Below are 20124 nucleotides of genomic sequence, written 5' to 3'. Positions count from 1 at the left end.
CAATCTTGCTTGGAGATGTTATAATCATTCTTGTGAGCTTATTTCCTCCTTAATTCCCACATTGTTTCAAAGGATCTTGCAAAAAATGTTTGCTGAATGAAAAGTTGATGTATTCACATATTAGATTATTCAAGCTCCTCTAGGGTCACATACGTACTTCCGAGCATACCAACAGCTCCTACATTACCTCTGCATCAGGAAACTACCAAATAAAATGCAAAAAAAAAAAAAAAAAAAAAAGACATGAGTTTTTGTAAATAATTTATTTTTGGCTCAATTTGTCTTCAGTATTTCTATGGCACATGCATTTATCCCTCTCCTCCCTCTCCTCCCTATCCTTTCTTTCCATCACATCCATTCTCTTTCAGAGCTTGCAACCGGAGACAATTGCCATGCCCTCGAATCTGCCTCAATGTTTGTCTTGCCTCACAAAAAGTGCAATGGCACTGGATTTAACCACAGCAGGTGAAAACAGCAGAAAAATAGGCCTATTACAGCAAAATCCCCTAACCACACTTGAACTAAAAGTTGTTTTTTTTTTAAACTTTGCTATGGAACTTCCCAAATATATCCAAAAGTAAAGCAGATAGGATAATAAAACCTCTATGTATCCATCCACCAGTTTTAAAAATCATCAATTTTTAAAATCTTTTCCTCCTTTGATTTTTTTGGTAGTATTATAAAATTCTTCAGTATGTACTCTTGGAAACACTTTTGATTCAGCTATAACTGTCATGCCACTATCACATCTAACAAAATTAACAATAATTCATTCATAGTATCAACTGCTTAGTCTATTTCTGATACGCATGATTGTCTCAAGGGTGCTTTTTGAACAAGTGGATTGTTCAAAACAGGACAGAGTTCACACATTGCATTTCATGATTATGATTCTTAAATTTCTTTTACTCTTTTACAGTCTGTTTTACCACCCTTGTTTTTTCATGCCACTGATTTGATAGAGGTACCAGGCTATTTTTTCTTGCTGAATGTTTGACCTTCTGGATTTGACTGATCTCTTCCTTGGGGTGCTTTTTAAATTTGATTCTCTGTCTCTATATTTCCCAAGAGGTTTAGAGGCTTGATTAGATTCAGAATCAGTTGCTTAGGCAAGAGTATCTCATATTGACTGGTTCTGGGTACTTCTGATTTTGTCATATCATGATATACATGTATGTCTGATTGTCGGATTCTCAGTTTTTAATTTTTTTCTTTCTTATTTTAGTTGCTCTCTCTCTTTGGTGAGATTCTGAATTATGTTACATTTCGTATATTTGCCCAATCAAATTAAAAACAAAAGTTGAAATTCACATAGACAAAATGACTAGGCAGAATAGCAGTGGATCTGGGTCTCTTAGACAATTTGTATTTAAAGAAGCTTCTCCTGCTTCATAGACAAAGAGATCGACTGCATAGGGTAAAAATATATAAGATATGAACTCTTAGGGATTACTGAATGTAAAATTACAAAAAGTGCATCACTAATTACTATATTTATCAACTACATTATTAAAAGTCAGGATGAAAACAGCTGAAATTATAGAGTTATTTGCTAATTAGCTTACGGATTTCCAATGTCATTTGCTTCTGGCCCTTTTCCTCTTCCTTAGGGAACTTGACATGGCATCTTACTGGTTTTTTAACGCCTCCAGAAACTACTGTATGCTTATAACTGACCATAAATTGTACACGTGGAGAGACACGTAAGATATTATGACTCAGGATCCATGTTGTGTTACTGACTGAGATAAACTGTGAGCAGTTAGCACCAGAGTTGCAGATTTTCAGACCAGAAAGTAGTTAGAATTCTGCCGGCTACCTAGGATGTTATCTGTTGCTTGGTAAAGAAATAGAAACACTAATCTGAAGGTCAGTAAGCCTGCTGAAGAAAGAGACAGTGTATTACCATGCTCCTCAGGTGCTAGATGTGTTCTGCTATGGGTCCAGCCCTGGGGTCTGCAGCCATGACTGTACGTACGGAGCTTTTTACTCACTGATGCCCAGACTCCACAACGGAATCCAGGCCTCTGAGGGTGGGACCCAGGCACTGGTAGTTTGGAAAGCTGCTCAGGTGATTCTCATATGCAGTCAGGGCCAAAAATCTCCAATCTAGCCCATAAATAAGAGGTACCAATTTTAGGTCTTACTGTGCAGAAGGTCTCTTTTGCACGTAAGGAAACTGATGCTTGGAGAAACGGTATTTTCTCAATGTCTTGCTATAAAGCAAAATTTCGTACCCAGTCTGTATGGCTTCAGAACTAGGGGCTTTGAACTTTTTTTGAAAATGACCCAAAGTAGGACATGAAATTTACATCATAACTTAGAACACACAGGATAAGGAAAACCAAGTGTAACAAATAATGTTATTAAATATGATGCACTGTGATATTTTGTTTTATTTAATTTTTAAAATCCTGATTGAAGCTCACTAAGGCGATTTCATGACTTGCAGTTTGAAACACTCTGTTCCAAACACATAGCAAGATCTTTTCCCTATCGATGCCTTTCATTTTGTTTGTTTTCTCATCTCATTTTTTAAGGGCCATCAAGTTGGTTCCTGGCTAAAAAGCATTTCCTAGGACTACACCAGTTCACACTGTCTCTTATTTTAATGCCTATAATTAACATAGAGATCTCATCATACTTTTTAAAGTACTAAATTATCTGATATAGTGTGATGCTCTGTAATTCTCTTATATTTTACATGGTTATGTCTCCTTGACAAAATTTAACCCTTTTGAGATCAGTGATCATGTTGTATGCTTTTGCTTGTGTACTTTTCAAAATGTCTAGCACATTGCAGATGCTAAAAATAGCTGTGTGACCTTAGACAAGTCAATCCCTGAGCTTTTATTTATTTTTTGTAAAAAGTTTCAATTGTTTATTGGCATAACATTGGTTAATAACATTATATAAGTTTCAGGTATATGACTTTATAATACAACATCTTTGTACTCCATGTGTGCTCACCATTCAAAGTCTAGCCTCTCTCCATCACCGCAGACTGGAACTCCTCTGCCCTTTTCATCTCTCCCCACCGTGCCGCGCTTTCATCTCTTCATCCCTGAAATGAAAAGGGCTGTTTCATCTTAATTCTAAGGTCTCTTCCAGGTTTTTAAGTCTTTTTTTTCTATGCTATCCAAGGAATTCTTCCATAAAATATAGAATGAATATAACATCTGAGATGTTTTTATGGACAACTGTAAGAAGTTCTTGTATGGAAATAAAAAGGCTGACATGGTATAGCATTTTTAGTAGGCAAAATAGAGACTGTGCTACCTCTGAAAAGATTCAGAACAACTTATTGGAGTTTGAAAATGAAGCAGGGCCCGGTGTCACTTGGATACTGAAATGTGATTATTCATAGGCCACATTTCTTTCTCAAGTTGAATGAATATATATGCAGCAAGAAATTTCCATGGACTCTTATTAAGTCTAACTGATTACATAATAAAACAAAGCTTAACAATAAATGTGGGTTTATGGGCATGTGGAGGCAGATGTATATTGAGTTAGGGAAAAATTATTGAATACAATTAGGTTTTAGGTATTGTTTGTCTAACAGCGGTTTGTTAAACATTACCAAAGACCTTCCCAGTGGCTCCTGAGGCCAAAGGATGTGCTGGCTGGTTCAGTCACTTGAAATCCCATGACCATCAGCATTCTTTTTATTCTGAGGCTACTGGCGGAGGAGCCACAGAGGTAGTCAGTCCCTTTGGTGTATGTATGTGTGTGTGTTTGGGGAATGGAGGGCTATGGGGCATGGGTCATCTATGATCTTGACCTACTCAACATTCATTTCCTCTCTGTTAACAGCACTAATTTTCTTTTGGGGAACCTCCTCTCTCCATGTGGCATGGGTATGTACTGGGGAGAGCGTGGGCACTAAAGATGTCTACCTTGACCCTTTTCAGACATAGGTAAATGACCCCAACCTGGCTGTGCGTATTCCAACTCATGGTTATAACGCCTATAACCATGATTAGAGATGGGCACAGAACCCAAGGGAGTCCAGTGAGACTCATTCCTTGGCCTGCTCTCTTGCTAATGGGATCAGTTGCCAAGGATGTTGGAGGAGGAGATAAACCTGGGCTTGTAGGTCTAGGTCCTGATTAGAGAAAATAAAACCAGTGTAATCAAAGCACAGCCATGATACAGAGAGAAACTGAATCCTGACACTCTTTCAGTACCTGGAGGGGAAAAAAAAGATTTAGAAATACTCTTTTTTTCTCCCCCAGTTTTAATCTTGGGATTCATAAGCACATGAACTAATACATTCCAATCTCCTCCACTGTAGGTTTTCTTGTCAGTTTGAGTTGGATACCCTGTTACATCCAACTATCCTGACTATATAGATTATCACAAAAGCAGGATATCTTCTCTCGGTAACTGCCAACCTCCTCCCTCATCTTAACGTGTGATCCAGGCAGCACCATGCCTTGCGGTGTTTTTAGAGTTCAAGGCTTATTTGCTCTCCATCTTGTAACAGAAGTTGCTTCAACCTTTTGCATATTGTCTCCTTGACTTCTTCCCCCACACGTCCACATGTGCTTATTTCACAGCTGCAGGTGGCAGGAGAGAAAGATATGAGGTTCAGAAAGATCTGAAGTTGCAGGCTACTGATGGAAGAGTTTTTGTGCAAATCAGAAAATAACTCTCCCTCTGAGCCTCATGCCCACCTCTCTGGGTCCCAAGCTAGGTCTTCACCTCCATGCCTACCTTCCTCCACCTCCACCAGAGGACCCTTTGTAGGGTACAAATGACACAACACTGCTGAGGTCCTACACTACTAAGAAGCAAGAGTTGGAGCCCTGAAAACAAGCCTTCTGCTCACACACACTGTTACTGTGGACTCTCCCGAGGCTGATGACAGGTGCGGATTCTGTGTGTCTCGGGGGGCACCCCCACACTGGGCATACCCCACTGTGGTCTCAGCAGTCATCACAGATGTCGACAGGTGGAAAAACAGTATCACTTGCACTTGAAAGCAGCATTTCTCAATATCATTTACATCTTAAGGTATGGTTTCAGGAGGGCCTTCCAAGTTCAGCGTGGAGACATTTAATTCCAGTCTTTTTTGATGAAAGGCAGTGCTTCAAGAAATCCAGCTTAAGGCCACCTGGTAATTGGACATTAGAAGAGAACAGGGCACAGGGTAAAGCAGGGCGTTTGGCAAGGCTCCCATGCCACACACCAGTGACACACCTTCAGGGGCCAGTCTAGGAGCCCCAGCTGGTCTTTAGTTATTCAGTCTCCTGCACTCCTGGGGGAGACCGTCAGCACTGTGTTAGGGTTAAAGGAACAATAAGCAGGAAACAAGAAAGGAAAGGCAATTCCACTGGCTTTGGGGACGCGGGCTAGAGCATCGTCGCTGGGCAGGGGTGTGTGTGTGCCTGGGGAGGATGGGTGGGGGGTAGAAGAAAAGACCCTAACGAGGAGAGGGCGATTGATTGGGAGAAGGCGCGAGGTTTCACGAACCATCGTTGGGGGGCGCCAGCCAGGGCGAGGGTGGCCCCATGTGCCGGGTCGGAGCGCTTGTCCTACCTTTGCCCAGGCTGAGGGGCCACCAGACCTGGCGGGAAGCTCGGGAAGCAGACTGGAAAGGGCGAGCGCAGCCTCCCAGGGGCACCCCTGACGGCGGCCTCCGGAATCTCTGTCTCTGTTCCCCACGCTCTTAACTTGCCTCCCCAGCTCCCTCTGTCCACCCCCTCACCTCCGGCGCTAAAACGCGGAGGGCGCCTTTAAGAGCGAGCTTTGGTTACCCTGGGGGCGGGAACCCCCAGCAGATCGAGAGGCGGCGGCTCCCGGCCGCGGAGGTCCTCACTTTCTGCTCCAGCTCCCGCCACCGCCGCCGCCTGGAAAGCCCCTACCTTCTCTTCTTCCTTCTCTTCCTCCTCCTCCTCCTCCTCCTCCCCAGCCTTTAAGCGTTGTTTTCTGCAGCGGAGGAGAGAAGTGCTATGTCAGGAAAGTTCCGGGAGGCACTGGATGGGGCCACGCTCCCTGGGCTCTGCGGCCGTCCGCGCGCAGCCCTTTGTATGAGGTGAGATTCGGGGTCCCAGGGCGTCCGGGACAGGTAGCCGGGGTCGGGAGCCCCTTGATCACGACGTTGGGAAGGGCTGTGCGGTTGGGCGGAGTGTGTGGCGGAGAGGGAGACTGGTTAGACTGAAGTTGTGCGGGAGAAGCTCGGGTTTTCGGGGAGATGTTTGCGCCTGTACTTGAGTGATTTCAGCGGCCAGCGCCGCACGGTGGGGCCGGCCGGGACTCGGTTTCCCCGGGCGCCGCCTCGCCTGGCCTTCCCACGGCCCCTGCCCCCATCCCCTGCCCCCATCCCCTGCCGGCCGGAGCAGTTAGGCCTTCTAGGAAAGCGGGAGGCTGCAGGTTGGCTGCCAGTGCCAGATTTCTCCCCGCAGGGCTCGCTCCCCGGGAGGCTAAGCAGCGAGTGAAGGATGGGGTGGAATCCTATTGAACTTTTACACTGTGGACTCATCACTCTTGGGGGTGGGGGGTGGGGAATTCACCTCGTTTGCCCAAGTGGGAAGGCTCCTTGCGAGCTCCGACACTTCGGAGAGGTTGCTTCTTGCATGTGGGTAAGCTTGCGGCGCTGTGTGTCTTTTCTGCCTCGGTCGTTCAGCATCGCCCTGATTTTCGTTTTCCCTCCCCCGCCCCCTTTGCTTTTGGGAATTTTTTTTTTTTTTAAAGGAAAAATATCCTAGAGGCCCAGCGTGCTAAACAACAAACAAACACACTCAACAATATATCTTTCTGAAATTGGCACGCCACCCCTAACAGTGGCCCGAATTTTCAAAGTGATCATGTAGTCTCCGATTGAATATTTAGACTGAGTCTATGCACTTAGGACAAACAAGTAGCCCTTTTGCAGGTTTTTTTTCGGTGATTAAGATGAGTTTTTACCCATTTTTTTAAAAAATAGTTTTCTCTTGCTGATTTTCATCGTCTCACATTAATAGGCTCCAACTAATTTTAGAGTACTTTTTCTAAGAATTATAAATAAAATCTGATGTTTCTTGCATAATATGACATTGCTTCTGACAGTTTGACCCTTGGATGAGGTATGTAATGCATGTAATTATTTGGTGAAACCTAATTTGTGAGTACATTTATTACGCAAATGAGTAAGTTTTCTTTTTTCATGTGTCCTTTGGTAACTGAAGCCTATTTTCTCACATCCCTAAGTGTCTCCCACACCTGTCTATTCCTGTTTCTGTCTTCTCCACTGATACTGTGTATGTCTGATGTTAGCTACAAATCAACGGTGCTGTTGAAAAGTCCCTATATTTTGTGAAGTGTTGTAATGGCCCAAATTTTAGTGACATAATTGATTACATCATCCAAATTATTTTGAACAATAAAAATAGAATGTGGGAACTTGTTTGAAGAAAAAGGTATCATGAAGTATTTAATCAAGTATATGCTTTACATATAATTTTGTGTGTGAAAAATATACTGCCAAAATAGACAGGGAATAGTGTATCTAACATCTCGTTTGCAATGGGGAAGTTATGAGAGAAAATTATTCCAGAACAACCATTAATACAGCATTTTACTTGCGCTATAGATTTTCATCTCTGAGCAGTTTTGTCACACTGCTGTCAAATATACCAGAGCTGAAACTTTATGTAAAGAACTCATAATCCCAAGGATTTTCTGAAAATTGCAGCAAACTGAATATTCTTGGAAAAAAAATTTGCTTAGAAAAAGTCACATACTTAAACCCTAACTGCAGTTACCATTTTACCTTAAGTGTGCTGGACTCCAGGCCATACGAATTTGGGTTTTTGAGGTAGGTGTGACTTAGTTCTTGAATTACATTGATTAATATTAGTCCCTTGAGATTTTGTATGTGGTTTATTTGATTTGAGATGATTGCTTTGTGAATGATTCTTTTTGAAAATAAATGTATATGTATATCACAACATATACTAAAAAATCCATATATATTTATATGTATCATATATATAACAGGACTAATACATAATATTTATTATATAACATGTATTATGTATAACTATATATAATAATAATATATATAACAAGGAAAACTTCAGGGACTTGATAATACACATGCATTGAGAAGAGCAGGCCTAAAACACCAAAAGCTAAACATCGTTACTATTAGAGCTTGTCATCTCTTCAGCATTTTCATAAATACCAGTTAGGTTAAAAAATACTGTTTCCCAATATTTTCTTATTCTGGCACAAAGCTAGGACCAGGGAAGCCATATGCCAAGGATCCCAGTCACATATTTATTGAGATGGACTGAACTATTCCATCAATGGAAGATTGAATCAGGCATTTCTTAACCTTCAGTAGAGGCATCCCTAGGTCAAATTCCCCGTGCCAATGTAGGTTTGTTTAACTCTTCAAATGACCTTCAGGGCATCCCCATTGGTTTGGGCTTAGAGCAGGGGTGACCAGCCTGTGGCCTGTGGGTGGTCAAGTTAGTGGTCACAAACTTGGAACCTGCTTGATGATTTTAAGAGATTATCAAAAGGGCCACTGCATAATTAGGGTTATTATGTGAAGACCTTTTTGCTTATCTGTGGTGGTGGATATCATGAAAATTATGCATGAACCTTTTTTTTTTCCTCATCAGTTTTTGTTAGTGTTTGTGTTTTTAACGTGTGGCCCAAGACAACTCTTCTTCCAGTGTGGCCTAGAGACACCAAAAGGTTGGATACCCCTCGCCTGGAGAGTAGATTTCAAAGGCATGGGGAGGCAATCTTTGAGAAGGTTTTGGTATTCCAGTTTGCGAAATGATGTCCTAAGTATTTGATTTGAAAGAGGGACCCATTAATGCCTGGAAAAATAATACCTACATTAAAATTTTAAGAAATTTGGATGAGCATAGAAGGAGAAATTTAATGTTTTACATGGAAATACAGGGTCAAGAGAGGAATTTTTGCCTTGAGGATGATAAGTACGTAATTTGAAGTTGTGGGAAAATGGAGCATGTTTGTAAGTAATAGAGCAGTGAGAATAGAGATAGACAGATTGAAGAAAAGGGGGGAATAATAGAGTTTTTATCTCAAATGTTTATTGTGATAATTTTTAATGTCCACAGTTTCTTTGCTACTGTCCCATCAAGAGGTGGAGACTCATTCTCTTTTTTCTAGGGGACTGAACTTAGTGATTTACTTATAAAAAAAATAGAACGTGGTAGAAGGGATCCTATGTAATTTCCATAGTAAGTTTAGAAAATAAATAGCTTTTTCCTGGCTCTTTCTTCTGAGATTTAGCTATTGAAACTCAGTTACCATGCTATGAGGAAGCCCATCCCACATGGAAGGAAACCTGTAGGTATTCCTACTGAGATCTCTGCTAACAATCATGTCAACTGCAAGATATCTGAATGAGGAAGCATGCAAGATGATTTAGCCACCTCTTACTTAGTAAAAACCATCAAGTGAATCTGTTCAACCTCAGAACTGACGTAATAATAACTGTTGCTGCATTCCACTAAGTTAGGAGAGATTTATTATGTAGTAATAGATAGCTAGACTGTTTTTTGAGTACTTACTATGTGTCAGGTACTGTGTTAAAGATGAACCATATAAAGGTGTTCAACATCAGATCCGTTCTCCCTGTCCAGAAAGAGGTTTAAATCTGATAAAAGACATTATTGTATAATCCTATACTATGTGCACAGTCTTAATAATAAAGTGCTCAATTGATGAGGAAAAAAACAACACAAAAACCGATAATACAGGGCTTCAGTCACTCTAAGAAAAGCTTTGAGATATTTCTCACCACATTCCACAGCTGAAACTGCTACATTTCAGCATGTGTATGAGAATTAGAAATAGAAGGAAATAATTTTTATATTAATTTTTTTGCTTTAATATGCTAAGTATTTACCAGAAATGTGTTTATATTTGCTACACATGCCCTTGCATGTAGCAATTTTTTTTTTGAAGCTATGACATGTGTGTATTTAGGGTGATTTCTTAGTTGTTTACTTGAAACAGACAGTAATGTGTTTCCCAGAGTTTATGTTGTGAGTCTTGGGCTCTCAAAAAACAACATTTGAAATGTTTGACTATGAGCTTGAAGTCACAGACTTTCAGTATTGATGGGATTTGGGTCAATTATAGTTTCAAGTTTCCTGGGAATTTTCTGTTAAAGGTCAGATGTGGCCCTAGTTTCAACGGGATAATCCACATAATAGGTACTTTTCCAGCCACAAAACATGCAGAACATTCCAAATAATTTGCAGTGTGGGCAGCCCAACATGGTTTCACATTTAGTTGGCTTGAGGCAGTTTGCCATGCTTGTAAAAAATGGTTTCTGAAGCTGACAGACAGCAAGCTGTTTTAGTCTTTGAGTTTGACACATAGGATAAAGTGCCTTTTAGTTTCTGTGCCAGTAAATATGGACAAGATTGGTAAAAGTAATTTGTTTCCATTTCTGTCTATGTGGCAGAAGATTCAAAAACTCAGGCATGAAACTCTAGCTTAATATACTGGAAAGTTTATTCATGTTCATTAAAAATGTAGTGAAGAGTTGGAAGCCTGGATTTTATCATCGTTTTTAGGCCTTGGGCAAGAGTGAATGTCCATTCACAGTTAGGAGGATAATCCTGTGATCACCTATTGAAATTAATAATAACACTGTTATTTTCATTATTTCATTAAGGGAGAATGCTGAAGAAGTTATACCCTCCCAGACCCAATTTAGATTAAAAACCATCCCCAGCCAGATACTGTGCCAATCACCTGGCATACATGTTAATCGATTCTTAGATAATTTTCAGTTGAAACCATTATGTGTCATTATAGTTGTAAGCTTTACTTAGCCTTTCTAGGTTTTTGACCAAACCTTCTTAGTTAACTATTTTTCTTTCAATTGGCTTGATGAAACCTATGTCACTAAAGCATTCGAAAAATGTTTTGAGGAATTTTTTTTTTAAATCCTCACAAGAGGGTATTGATTTGAGAGAGGGAGAGAGAGAAAGACGGAGAGAGAGAAGCATCGACTGGTTTTGCCTCCCATACATGCCCCAACCGAGGGTCAAACCCACAGGCTAGGTATGTGTCCTACCGGGAACTGAACCCTCAGCCTTTTGGTATACGGGATGACTCCAACCAACTGAGCCACCCAGTGAAGGCTAGGCAATTTTTTTTGTAATGTGAAAACTCCTAAGACTCTGCCTTGGGCAGGTAGTACAAAATAGATACAATTCTTACTCTAGCTGTTATCTTCTAAAGGGAGGACACCTCTTCCTATTTTTTCAAACAAAAATAACTGCATGGGTAATTTTAGAGAAAGAATAGTTTCAGGCATTTAAAGGTGCTGGAAATTTGGGTCAGAATAAGTGTTTCAACGGAAGTTATGCAGCAATCAGTTGACGTCTGTGCCGGGTGTTAGTGCGGTATATGGCTGAGGGTTTCTGCTGCAGGGTTTTTGATCTAAGTTACTACTGGGAGAATGTAGATTCAGAGGGAGTTGATATAGAAAGGGGCTATTCCAGGCATAGCATCCGTTGCCTTCCAGAGGGGAAAATGCTTGCCTAATAAACTTACTTCTAATAAAATTAATTCTTTTCATCTTTTAAGTGTATTTTTTTCCCCATTTCCTCTAGGCTATATATGTAGGCTGTTTTCTTGCTCTATTTTGATTAACCTTGCCCAATTGTGATACTTTCTAAAGTTTCACAGTTGTCAAGCACTGACAAAAAATTGGGTCTTTAATTCTTTCAGTTCATTCCCACCTTTTTCTTTTTCAAGCATTTTTCCTTCTCTTGAATTATTGAATTCTTTAATGTATATTATGAGTTTTGCATTTGTTTCCTTAATTTTCCATGATAGGCTTTGGGTAAAATTGTTCTTACTTAAAGGTATAGTAATGTTAGGAACTTCTCATTTTTGTTTCCATATTTCATGTATAGTTCCTATTGTAAAGTTTCAGATCTTTATCCTTTTGCTATAATAGATATTTTCTTATTATGGAAGTAACATGTGTTCATTATAGAAAATTTGGAAAATTCAGACAAGCAAAAAAACAAAGAAACAAAACCAAACCAAAAAACAACAAAAAGAAGAAGAAAGGGAGAATTATGTCCAGAGATAACTATTGTTAACATTTTGGTGTATATTTTTATATACATAGAGAGATGAATACTATAATATTTTAATTTCTAAAGATGACACTTTATTATATGTATTTTTTCTATTTTCCATACAAAGAAGAACCATATTTCGTATCATGGAGTGATCTTCTGTAATATATTTTGAATATTGAATAGTATTTTAGTCTATCGATGTACTATAATTTATTGCCACCATAATATCAGACAGGTTTTCTTTCCTTTTTTTCCTGTCTTGTACAATGGTATCTTACAGTTCAGTTTTTGTACACACCTATGGTTATTGTTTCTGACTAAAGCCCTAAATATAGAAATTTTGAGTGGGGGTAAAAGGCAGTGATGTCTTTCATTTGATCTCAAGGCATTTCATTATTCTCAATATAAAATGTATAGACTTATTCATGGTCTTCCTTCATTACCTCTGTAGTTTTCTGGGTCAGTGGAATATGGAAGATTCACATTAGATAGTGTTTGAATGCAGACCTGACTGACTAGGGCTTCCTTCAAATGGAGTAAACATTTACGCACTCAGCTGTAAGGTCCTGCCTTGGCAGCGAACTACCCGTTAGTCCTCAGTCAGAGCTGTAAACGCTAGTTCCACCGAAATTGGCACATCAGTTGATAGTGTGCCCTGAGAATGCCCTCCCATTTTCACTTTCAGTCTCCTTACTGTATTACCTTCTGACCTCCTGCCCACCTGTATTGATACTGATGCATACATAATTGCTGTGTGATTGAGTGGATAAATGTTGTTTCCTGTATAGTCATACCTACAATTTAAAACTATTCTATTTTCTGCCCTTTGCCGCCAATTCCTGGACTCTTTTTCAAAAAGATTTTATTTATTTATTTTTTAGACAGAGGGGAATGAAGGGAGAGAGGGAGAGAAACATCAGTGTGTGGTCGCCTTTCACGTGCCCCCTACTGGGGACTTAGTCTGCAACCCAGGCATGTGCCCTGACTGGGAATCGAACCAGTGACCCTTTGGTTCTCAGGCCAGCGCTCAGTCCACTGAGCCACAGCAGCCAGGGCAAGGACTCTCAACGTTTAGGAAAAAAAATTGGAAGATTTAAATGTATAGGATTTAGCTTTGAGCCCTGTGTGTATGTGTGTGTGTTCAATATCTATATATTTAATCTATATATTTATCTTTTTCTCCCTTTCTTTCAAAAATAGGAAACTTTATTTTAGCCAGAAATTGCCTTTTGAAACCAGGTATCATTCTGGCTATCAGAAAAACATGATCACTCCCAAGAACAAAACTAGAGATATAAGATGGGCAAAAATTAGTCAAAGGACACGTGTGCAAACTGAAGAGGCTGATGGTTAATGTTGGGAGAAAGTTTTTCTCTTCATTTTTATAACTAAAGTTGTCTTTAGCCATCAAACATGGCCCTAATGAGTGCAAGGTCACACTTATATTTTCATTACAATTTTTCATTTTTAGAATTTAGTGCTGGCTGTAAAGGAAAGAGAAACACTTACCACAGTCAAACATTTTCTGGGCCAATATTCTTTTTTCAGACAGTGTCTTCACTGTGAAAGTATCCTTTCCTCCTTCGCTGAGGTTCTCTGTTCCCTTAGTACCTGGCACGTGCCCCTGTTCTAGCATGTGCTGTTTGACCTGTCTTTTTTCTTTGATATTAATACAGTAATACAAGGTTCTCTGTAGGTTGGGATTGGCTTGATAGATCTCTCTCTGACTTTGAAGTTGGACCTGTGTATTAATGTTTTAAAATGTTTTTTATGAATAGCTGGATATTTGCTTTTAACAAGAGAGTTTAGTCATTATCCTATTTAGAATGAGGATTGACATATTTGGATTTATTTATCACACTGTTACATATTTTTTTATTCTGTTTCTTGTGTCTTCCTATTCTCCTTTCTTGCTTTTTTGGGGATAGATTGATTTTCTTCCTTTTTTACTATTTTTATTTTTGGGTTATGGGACTGGCTATAAGTTTTGTGTCTATTTTAGTAGATACCCAGACAATTTTGCTCTGCATACGCATCTTAATCTAAAGTTAGTATCTTTGCCTTCTGCTGTGAAGTGAATTGTATCCACCCCAAAATCCATATGGTGAAGCCCTAACCTCCTATATGATTGTATTTGGAGACAGGGTCTGGAGGTAATTAAGGTTACATAAAGTCATAAGAATGAGGCCCTAATACAAGAAGACTGGTGTCCCTAAAGAAGAGAAGAGACACCAGGGATCTCATTCTCCTTCTCTATGTGTGCACAGAGGAAAGGCCATGTGAGGACACAGTGAGAAGGCAGCCGTAAGCCAGGAGGAGAGGTCTCAACAGAAACCAACCCGCAGACTCCTTGTTCTTGAACTTCTAGCTTCCAGAACTATGAGAAAATAAATTTGTTGTTTAATCCCAAGCCTGATGTTTTGTTAGGGTAGCACAGGCAGACTAGTACATTCTCCTTTTTAAAAAATGCAAATTCCTAAGAATATTTTAACTCTTATGATATCTACTTCCAACTTATGTGTCATTGCTGCTGAATATTATAGTTGTAGCATGATTTTTTTCCCTTAATAAGTCAGACATTACTTTCATGGTGGTATATGGCATCTACTATATTTAACCATGTATTTATCAATCCTTTTTTAACCATTCCTTTTTGTATATCAAACCTTCTACCTGGGATCACTTATTTTTTTCTGCCCCAAGTACATCCTTCACTTTTCCTTTATTGAGTGTGTGTGTATTTGTGTGTATGTGTATAAAAGGCAGAGGGGAGGGGGAAACAGAGACTTTGTTTTTGTTACAGCCCTTTTACTTTCTTTCTTGAAAGAGAGATTCCCTGGGAATCCAATTCTATTTTGACAGTTACTTTCTTTTAGAACAGCAGAAAGTATCATTCTATTGTCTTCTGAATATTATTGTTGCCAGTATGAATGAAGCAGTCAAGCTAATTACTTTTTCCTTTGTGGGAGAATCTATTTTCCCCCCCTCTTTTAAAAGCTACTGGTTTCTCCCAGTAGCTTTTAAAGATATGCAGATAATCTCCCTTTCCTTGAAGATTCTTAAAAATTCTCTCTCTTTCTGTACCATCCTTTTCCTCTCCCTTTTCCTGCCTCCCTCCTCCCCTTTTTTAGTTCTGAATTTTCATTCTGATGTTTTCAAATATGAATTAAAAAAAAAATCCTGATTGGCATTAGATAGGCTATAATTGAGAATTGTCATCTTTCAGAAATTCTGAAAAGTTTTATTTATTATCTTTTAAAATATTTCCTCTATTAATTTCATAATCTCCCCTGAAATTCCAATTGCATGTTTGTTAGGCCTTCTATATTTATCTTTTTTTGTTTCTTATCTCTTTTATTTCTTATCTTTCCTTGTTTCCTCTTGATTACGTTTGGGAAAAATTTCTTAAGTTCCAACTTGCGGTTTACAGATTCACTTCAGTTAGGCCTAATATTCAACTTTGTTGATGTAATTTTTAATATTAGTTATTACATTTCTTATTTCTAAAGCATTGACTCTTTTTCATATCTGCTTGTCTCCTGCTCACAAGTTTCAGCCATTTTTTTTTAAATTTTGATGCTCGTCTAGTAACTTCTATAACTGAAGTCTTTTGGTGGGTCTGTGTTTTTTTTTTCTTCCTCCTGCTTTTAATCATTCATGTTGCTTTAATTATTTTGAGGTTTTATGGGTTTTGATTATAATCTGCTCACTTTCCTCACAACTTTATGGTGATTTTTTCAGGCCTAGATTGAAGGAAAATTCCTCCACGGAGGAAGAATATTTTGGGTGCTCTATTGACCTGGGCACATTTTAAATCAGATTTGTGCTTGGAGCTTTTCCTTTCCTTTTTTTATTTGAAATCTCAGAGCTACTTTATGATTACAAATTCTGGTAGGGAAACTATTTCCCTTTTTGGTTTAGAGGAATTTATTTCTTGTTCATCTTTAATATAGCAAAAGTGGCCTTTTAAAGTCCTGGTTGCTGTTGGGATCCTCTGACAAATATTATACTTCTGTAATCCCAACTCCAGTGATTTAAATTTAACTATACTAAAGAAATTACTTTGTTTCTGAGATTAAACACAGTGCAAAATAAGATAATTTTGTTATTCAGGTTCATGTGCATACCTTACCTAACCATTCTATGGTATTTGTTTTTGAAAAGAAAAAGACACGAATGTGTCAAGATATAATGGCCAATGCTTACTTTTATTTTCCCCTTTAACTTCAGTTTTATAATGTATCATTTTCCTCTGCTGATAAATTTGAAATTTCGGTATAGGATATTGGTATTCGCACTTTCTCTTTCTAAGCCCTAAACATCATCTTGTTTACATTCATTTAGTATTGACTTATATTTTTTCCTTAGAAGTTAGTGCAGGCATGTTATTTTAAATTTCTCTGTTACATCTGGTTACGTTGTCCAGCTTGAAAGACACTGCCAATCACATTTTGTTTCTCCTTTTTTCCCAGGTTTCTGGGCCTTGCCTTTAAAATGCTAATAGGGAAAGTGAAAAAACCAACCATGGGTTTCATTGCCGTGGTTTGTGCTCTCAAAAGCAAGTTAAAGGTGGCACGCTGCAGGTTTCTTCTAGGTAGGTTCACTTCTGAAAAGCAGTAATTCTGTGCTTTTTTTCAAATACTTACATCTTGGTAAACATTTTAAGAAACATTTAGTTTTTATCTTTTGTTATTATAACATACTCAATTTTTTTCTTTAACCTTACATGATATAGATATACGGTACAACCTTGGCTGTGAAGAACAGTTAAAGTAGAAGTTTAAGAATCTCAGCATTTATATCTCTCAGAACTCAGTTACCTTGGATTAGCAGTAAAAACTTAAATACAATGGTAAAATGAACCCAAATTAAAACAAAAAAAGACTAACATGATTATTCTGGATAATTATTCTATTTATCACGTGATAATTATCCATGCCATAAAATTAAGCTTTTACTATTTTCTGTGCTCTTTTTATGAAATAGTTTTTCTTTTGCATTCTGAGTTTTAAAGTTTTTTTGTACTCTTTTTCCACATCTTGCATAGGATGCACCAGACTAAAAATGATATCTGCAGCTCACATGCTAGAATCTCATTCTTGGAAAGTCTTTGTTCCTATCTACATTCTAGGTTGGAATAAAGTTCCAGGAACAGATCCTTCTGGTAATTATTTTTGTTTTTAATAGATCAGGAACACTCATATGACAAGCCACATTACATAAAGTGTCTATTTAGTTTGTAGCCCTTGTAGAAATGGAATTTTCTATTTATTTAACATAAACTTGCAATTTGGAGTGGTCATTTTACTAAATATTGTCCCTCCCAGAATTTATTCTGCTGCTTCTACTGAATTCCAATATAATCAATATTCTACATATAAGAAGAATTTTTACATTTGTTTCATCAACCATTTGGGCCATTCTACTGCAGTGATTCTTGCCATTATTGAATATATGTTGAGTACACATACACATACATGTACACATACACAGTATTTTCTGGTATCACTTTCTCATAGGCCATGTCGTCTAGGAGAAATTAAATGAGAAGTGGTTATACATGAAGTATAATAAAATTGGGAAAATTTCACATAGTATAAACAGTGATGTTTATATAGCAATATTTATTACTCTTCTTTCCCCTTTTTTGTGTAAGAGGAAATCCAGGAATTGTAGTTCTGATTACTGTGTGTATAGTTGATACTGGGCCAGTGAACTCCCAATGGGTCCATGGTCTTACCAGCGATATGTCAGTTTCATCAGCACTCTGTGAGCCTGCAAAATTTTTATTGATGCTTTGATCTCTGAGTAGAGGACCAGAGGACTAGCAGCAAGCACCTTACTGAATGGCAACATCATTGGGACACTATCAATGGACAACCCAATTATGATCAAACAACACAACCTCACCCCAAAACCTTTCTCCCTTGTGGTTTTGTGATACACAATGAGACATTGTTCTTTGGCGTTTAGAATACAGCCATTTTTTACCTTGATTTTTTCCACTTCTAAAGGTTTGAAGTGCATGTTGCAGATTAAAATATTTCTTTGCCAAGGCATGCTTTTCTGTGTGTGGTGGGGGCAGGGTGGGTGTTGGCAGGTGATATACACAGTACTTTTAATGACATTTATGTAATACTTTTTACTAGACCAATTCCTCCCCATTGTTGGATGCACTGAAGACTTGATTGAAAATTAAAATTCAGAAATAACAGAAATGGAAATAAGGTTGGGTTGTAGGAGGCCATCATTTCTACGCAAGAACTCTTCTCTATGGCAGGATTTAGTACAGAGTCCTTCAGCTAGTTTGATAACTACAAAACCAAAATATACTGGTTTTCAGTCTAGTACTTTAGGATTCATGTGAATGGATAATATACTGTCCATGAAATTTAGAGAATGTTGCAAGAAAATATGGACACACATGAGGAATTATGCTTTCTCTGTTTTCTACTCTTGGAGCATCCTGAGGTTTTCTTCACAGCACACATAACATGGTGTAATCCAATGGTTATTTTGCATATGTATGTATGTTTATGCATGTTTCATATGAGTTGGGGATTTTCAAAGAAATAGAAGAGGAGATGTATATGAATTATGACAAGGAATTGGCTCACATGGTTTTAGAAGGTGAGACATCCTATGATTTGCCGTCTGCAAGCTGGAGACCCATGAAAGCCTCGGGTGTACTTCTGAGAACGGGTTGGCTAATGGTATAAGTACAGGTTGAGGGTAGTTGGGTTTGTTCCAGCTCAAATGGGCAGAATGCGAATTCCCCTTTCCTCCGTCTTTTTGTTTTATTTAGCCTTCAACCAGTTGGATGATGCCCACCAATCAGTCCACCAATTTGAATGCCATTATCATCCAGAAACACCATCACGGGCACACCCAGAAATAATGTTTTATTCAAATACCCTGTATTCTGGTCAAGTCAATCTGTGAAATTAACTATTATAATGGGTATCTCCATTAGATTCCTGAGTTACATAGGATCAGGAGATATATATTTTGTTCTTCATTTTATGCCTTGCTTAATTAGAAGCTGGCTTAGAACAGGTGCTTGATAACTACTAAAGGAAGGAAGGAAATAAATTTAAAGAAGTGTGTAAGTCAAGTTAAAAAGTATATTAACCAATGATTTAGATAATGTACATGGATAATATGGTTGAAGACCGAGGATCACAGAAAGATATGCAAGTGCCATCAGTTGGCATATGATAACTCTGTTGATGTTTCCTCTGTCTTTATCTGGTGGCCATTTTGAATACTAAAACTAAAGTCTTACTTTACTCAAAATATTCAGAGAGATTTGAATACTAAAATTAAAGTCTTACTTCATAGATTTTTGAATGCTAAGTATTTTAAGCATGACCTTTAGATTTTTCAGAATCTTTCCAAGTTAACTGGAATTATTTTGATCATGGTCAAAGAGAATCAAGGTCAAAGAGATTTGCCATTTATTTCTGAGAATGAGTCAACATTGCTCTTCAGCAATCATATTTTGAAATAGTATAGTAAGAACAGGGAGATCTTTAATTTTTTGCTGCCTCTCTTACATTATTTTTTAGCTTTTCACTCATGAAAACATTTGGTACAGCAGTTTCGCCTTGTCTGCAGGGTGCCCAGGACCCACAGAGGATGCCTGAAACCACAGATAGTTCCAAACCCTACATGTACCATGTTTTTTCCTATACAGTCATACCTATGATAAAGTTTAATTAATAAATGAAGCACAGTAAGATATTAACAACTAGAAACAAAATAAAACAATTATAACAATATACTGTAATGAAAGTTACATAAATGTTCCCTCTCCCTCAAAATATCTTACCCTCCTACCTCCCCTTTTCACTTAAAGGAAACACTTTATGGCTTCTTGTTGGCATTGCCAGCGTCACTACTCTTGTGCTTTGTGGCCATTATGAAGTAAAATAAGCGTTACTGGAACACAAACGCTAAGATCCCAAAGCAGTTGATTTGATAACTGAGGCGGCTTCTGAGCAACTAATGGGCAGGTGACAAACATAGCAGGGATGTATTGGAC

At 38.3% G+C, this 20124-nt stretch overlaps 1 protein-coding gene across 1 annotated transcript in view; it reads left to right on the top strand.

Moving 5' to 3' along the window:
- The first annotated feature begins 5820 nt into the window (after positions 1-5820).
- GPR63 (G protein-coupled receptor 63) overlaps positions 5821-20124 on the top strand; it is a 45405-nt gene continuing 31101 nt past the window's right edge. Inside the window, exon 1 of the mRNA XM_054569734.1 lies at positions 5821-6040. The gene's annotated coding sequence lies outside the window, so the exon portion shown is untranslated. The remainder of the gene's footprint in view (positions 6041-20124) is intronic.

The sequence above is a fragment of the Pteronotus mesoamericanus genome, unplaced genomic scaffold (assembly GCF_021234165.1).
Source record: "Pteronotus mesoamericanus isolate MK-2021 breed Mesoamerican mustached bat unplaced genomic scaffold, CSHL_Meso_final contig_20, whole genome shotgun sequence".
Lineage (NCBI taxonomy): Eukaryota > Metazoa > Chordata > Mammalia > Chiroptera > Mormoopidae > Pteronotus > Pteronotus mesoamericanus.
This window is presented reverse-complemented; position numbering and strand designations above follow the sequence as displayed.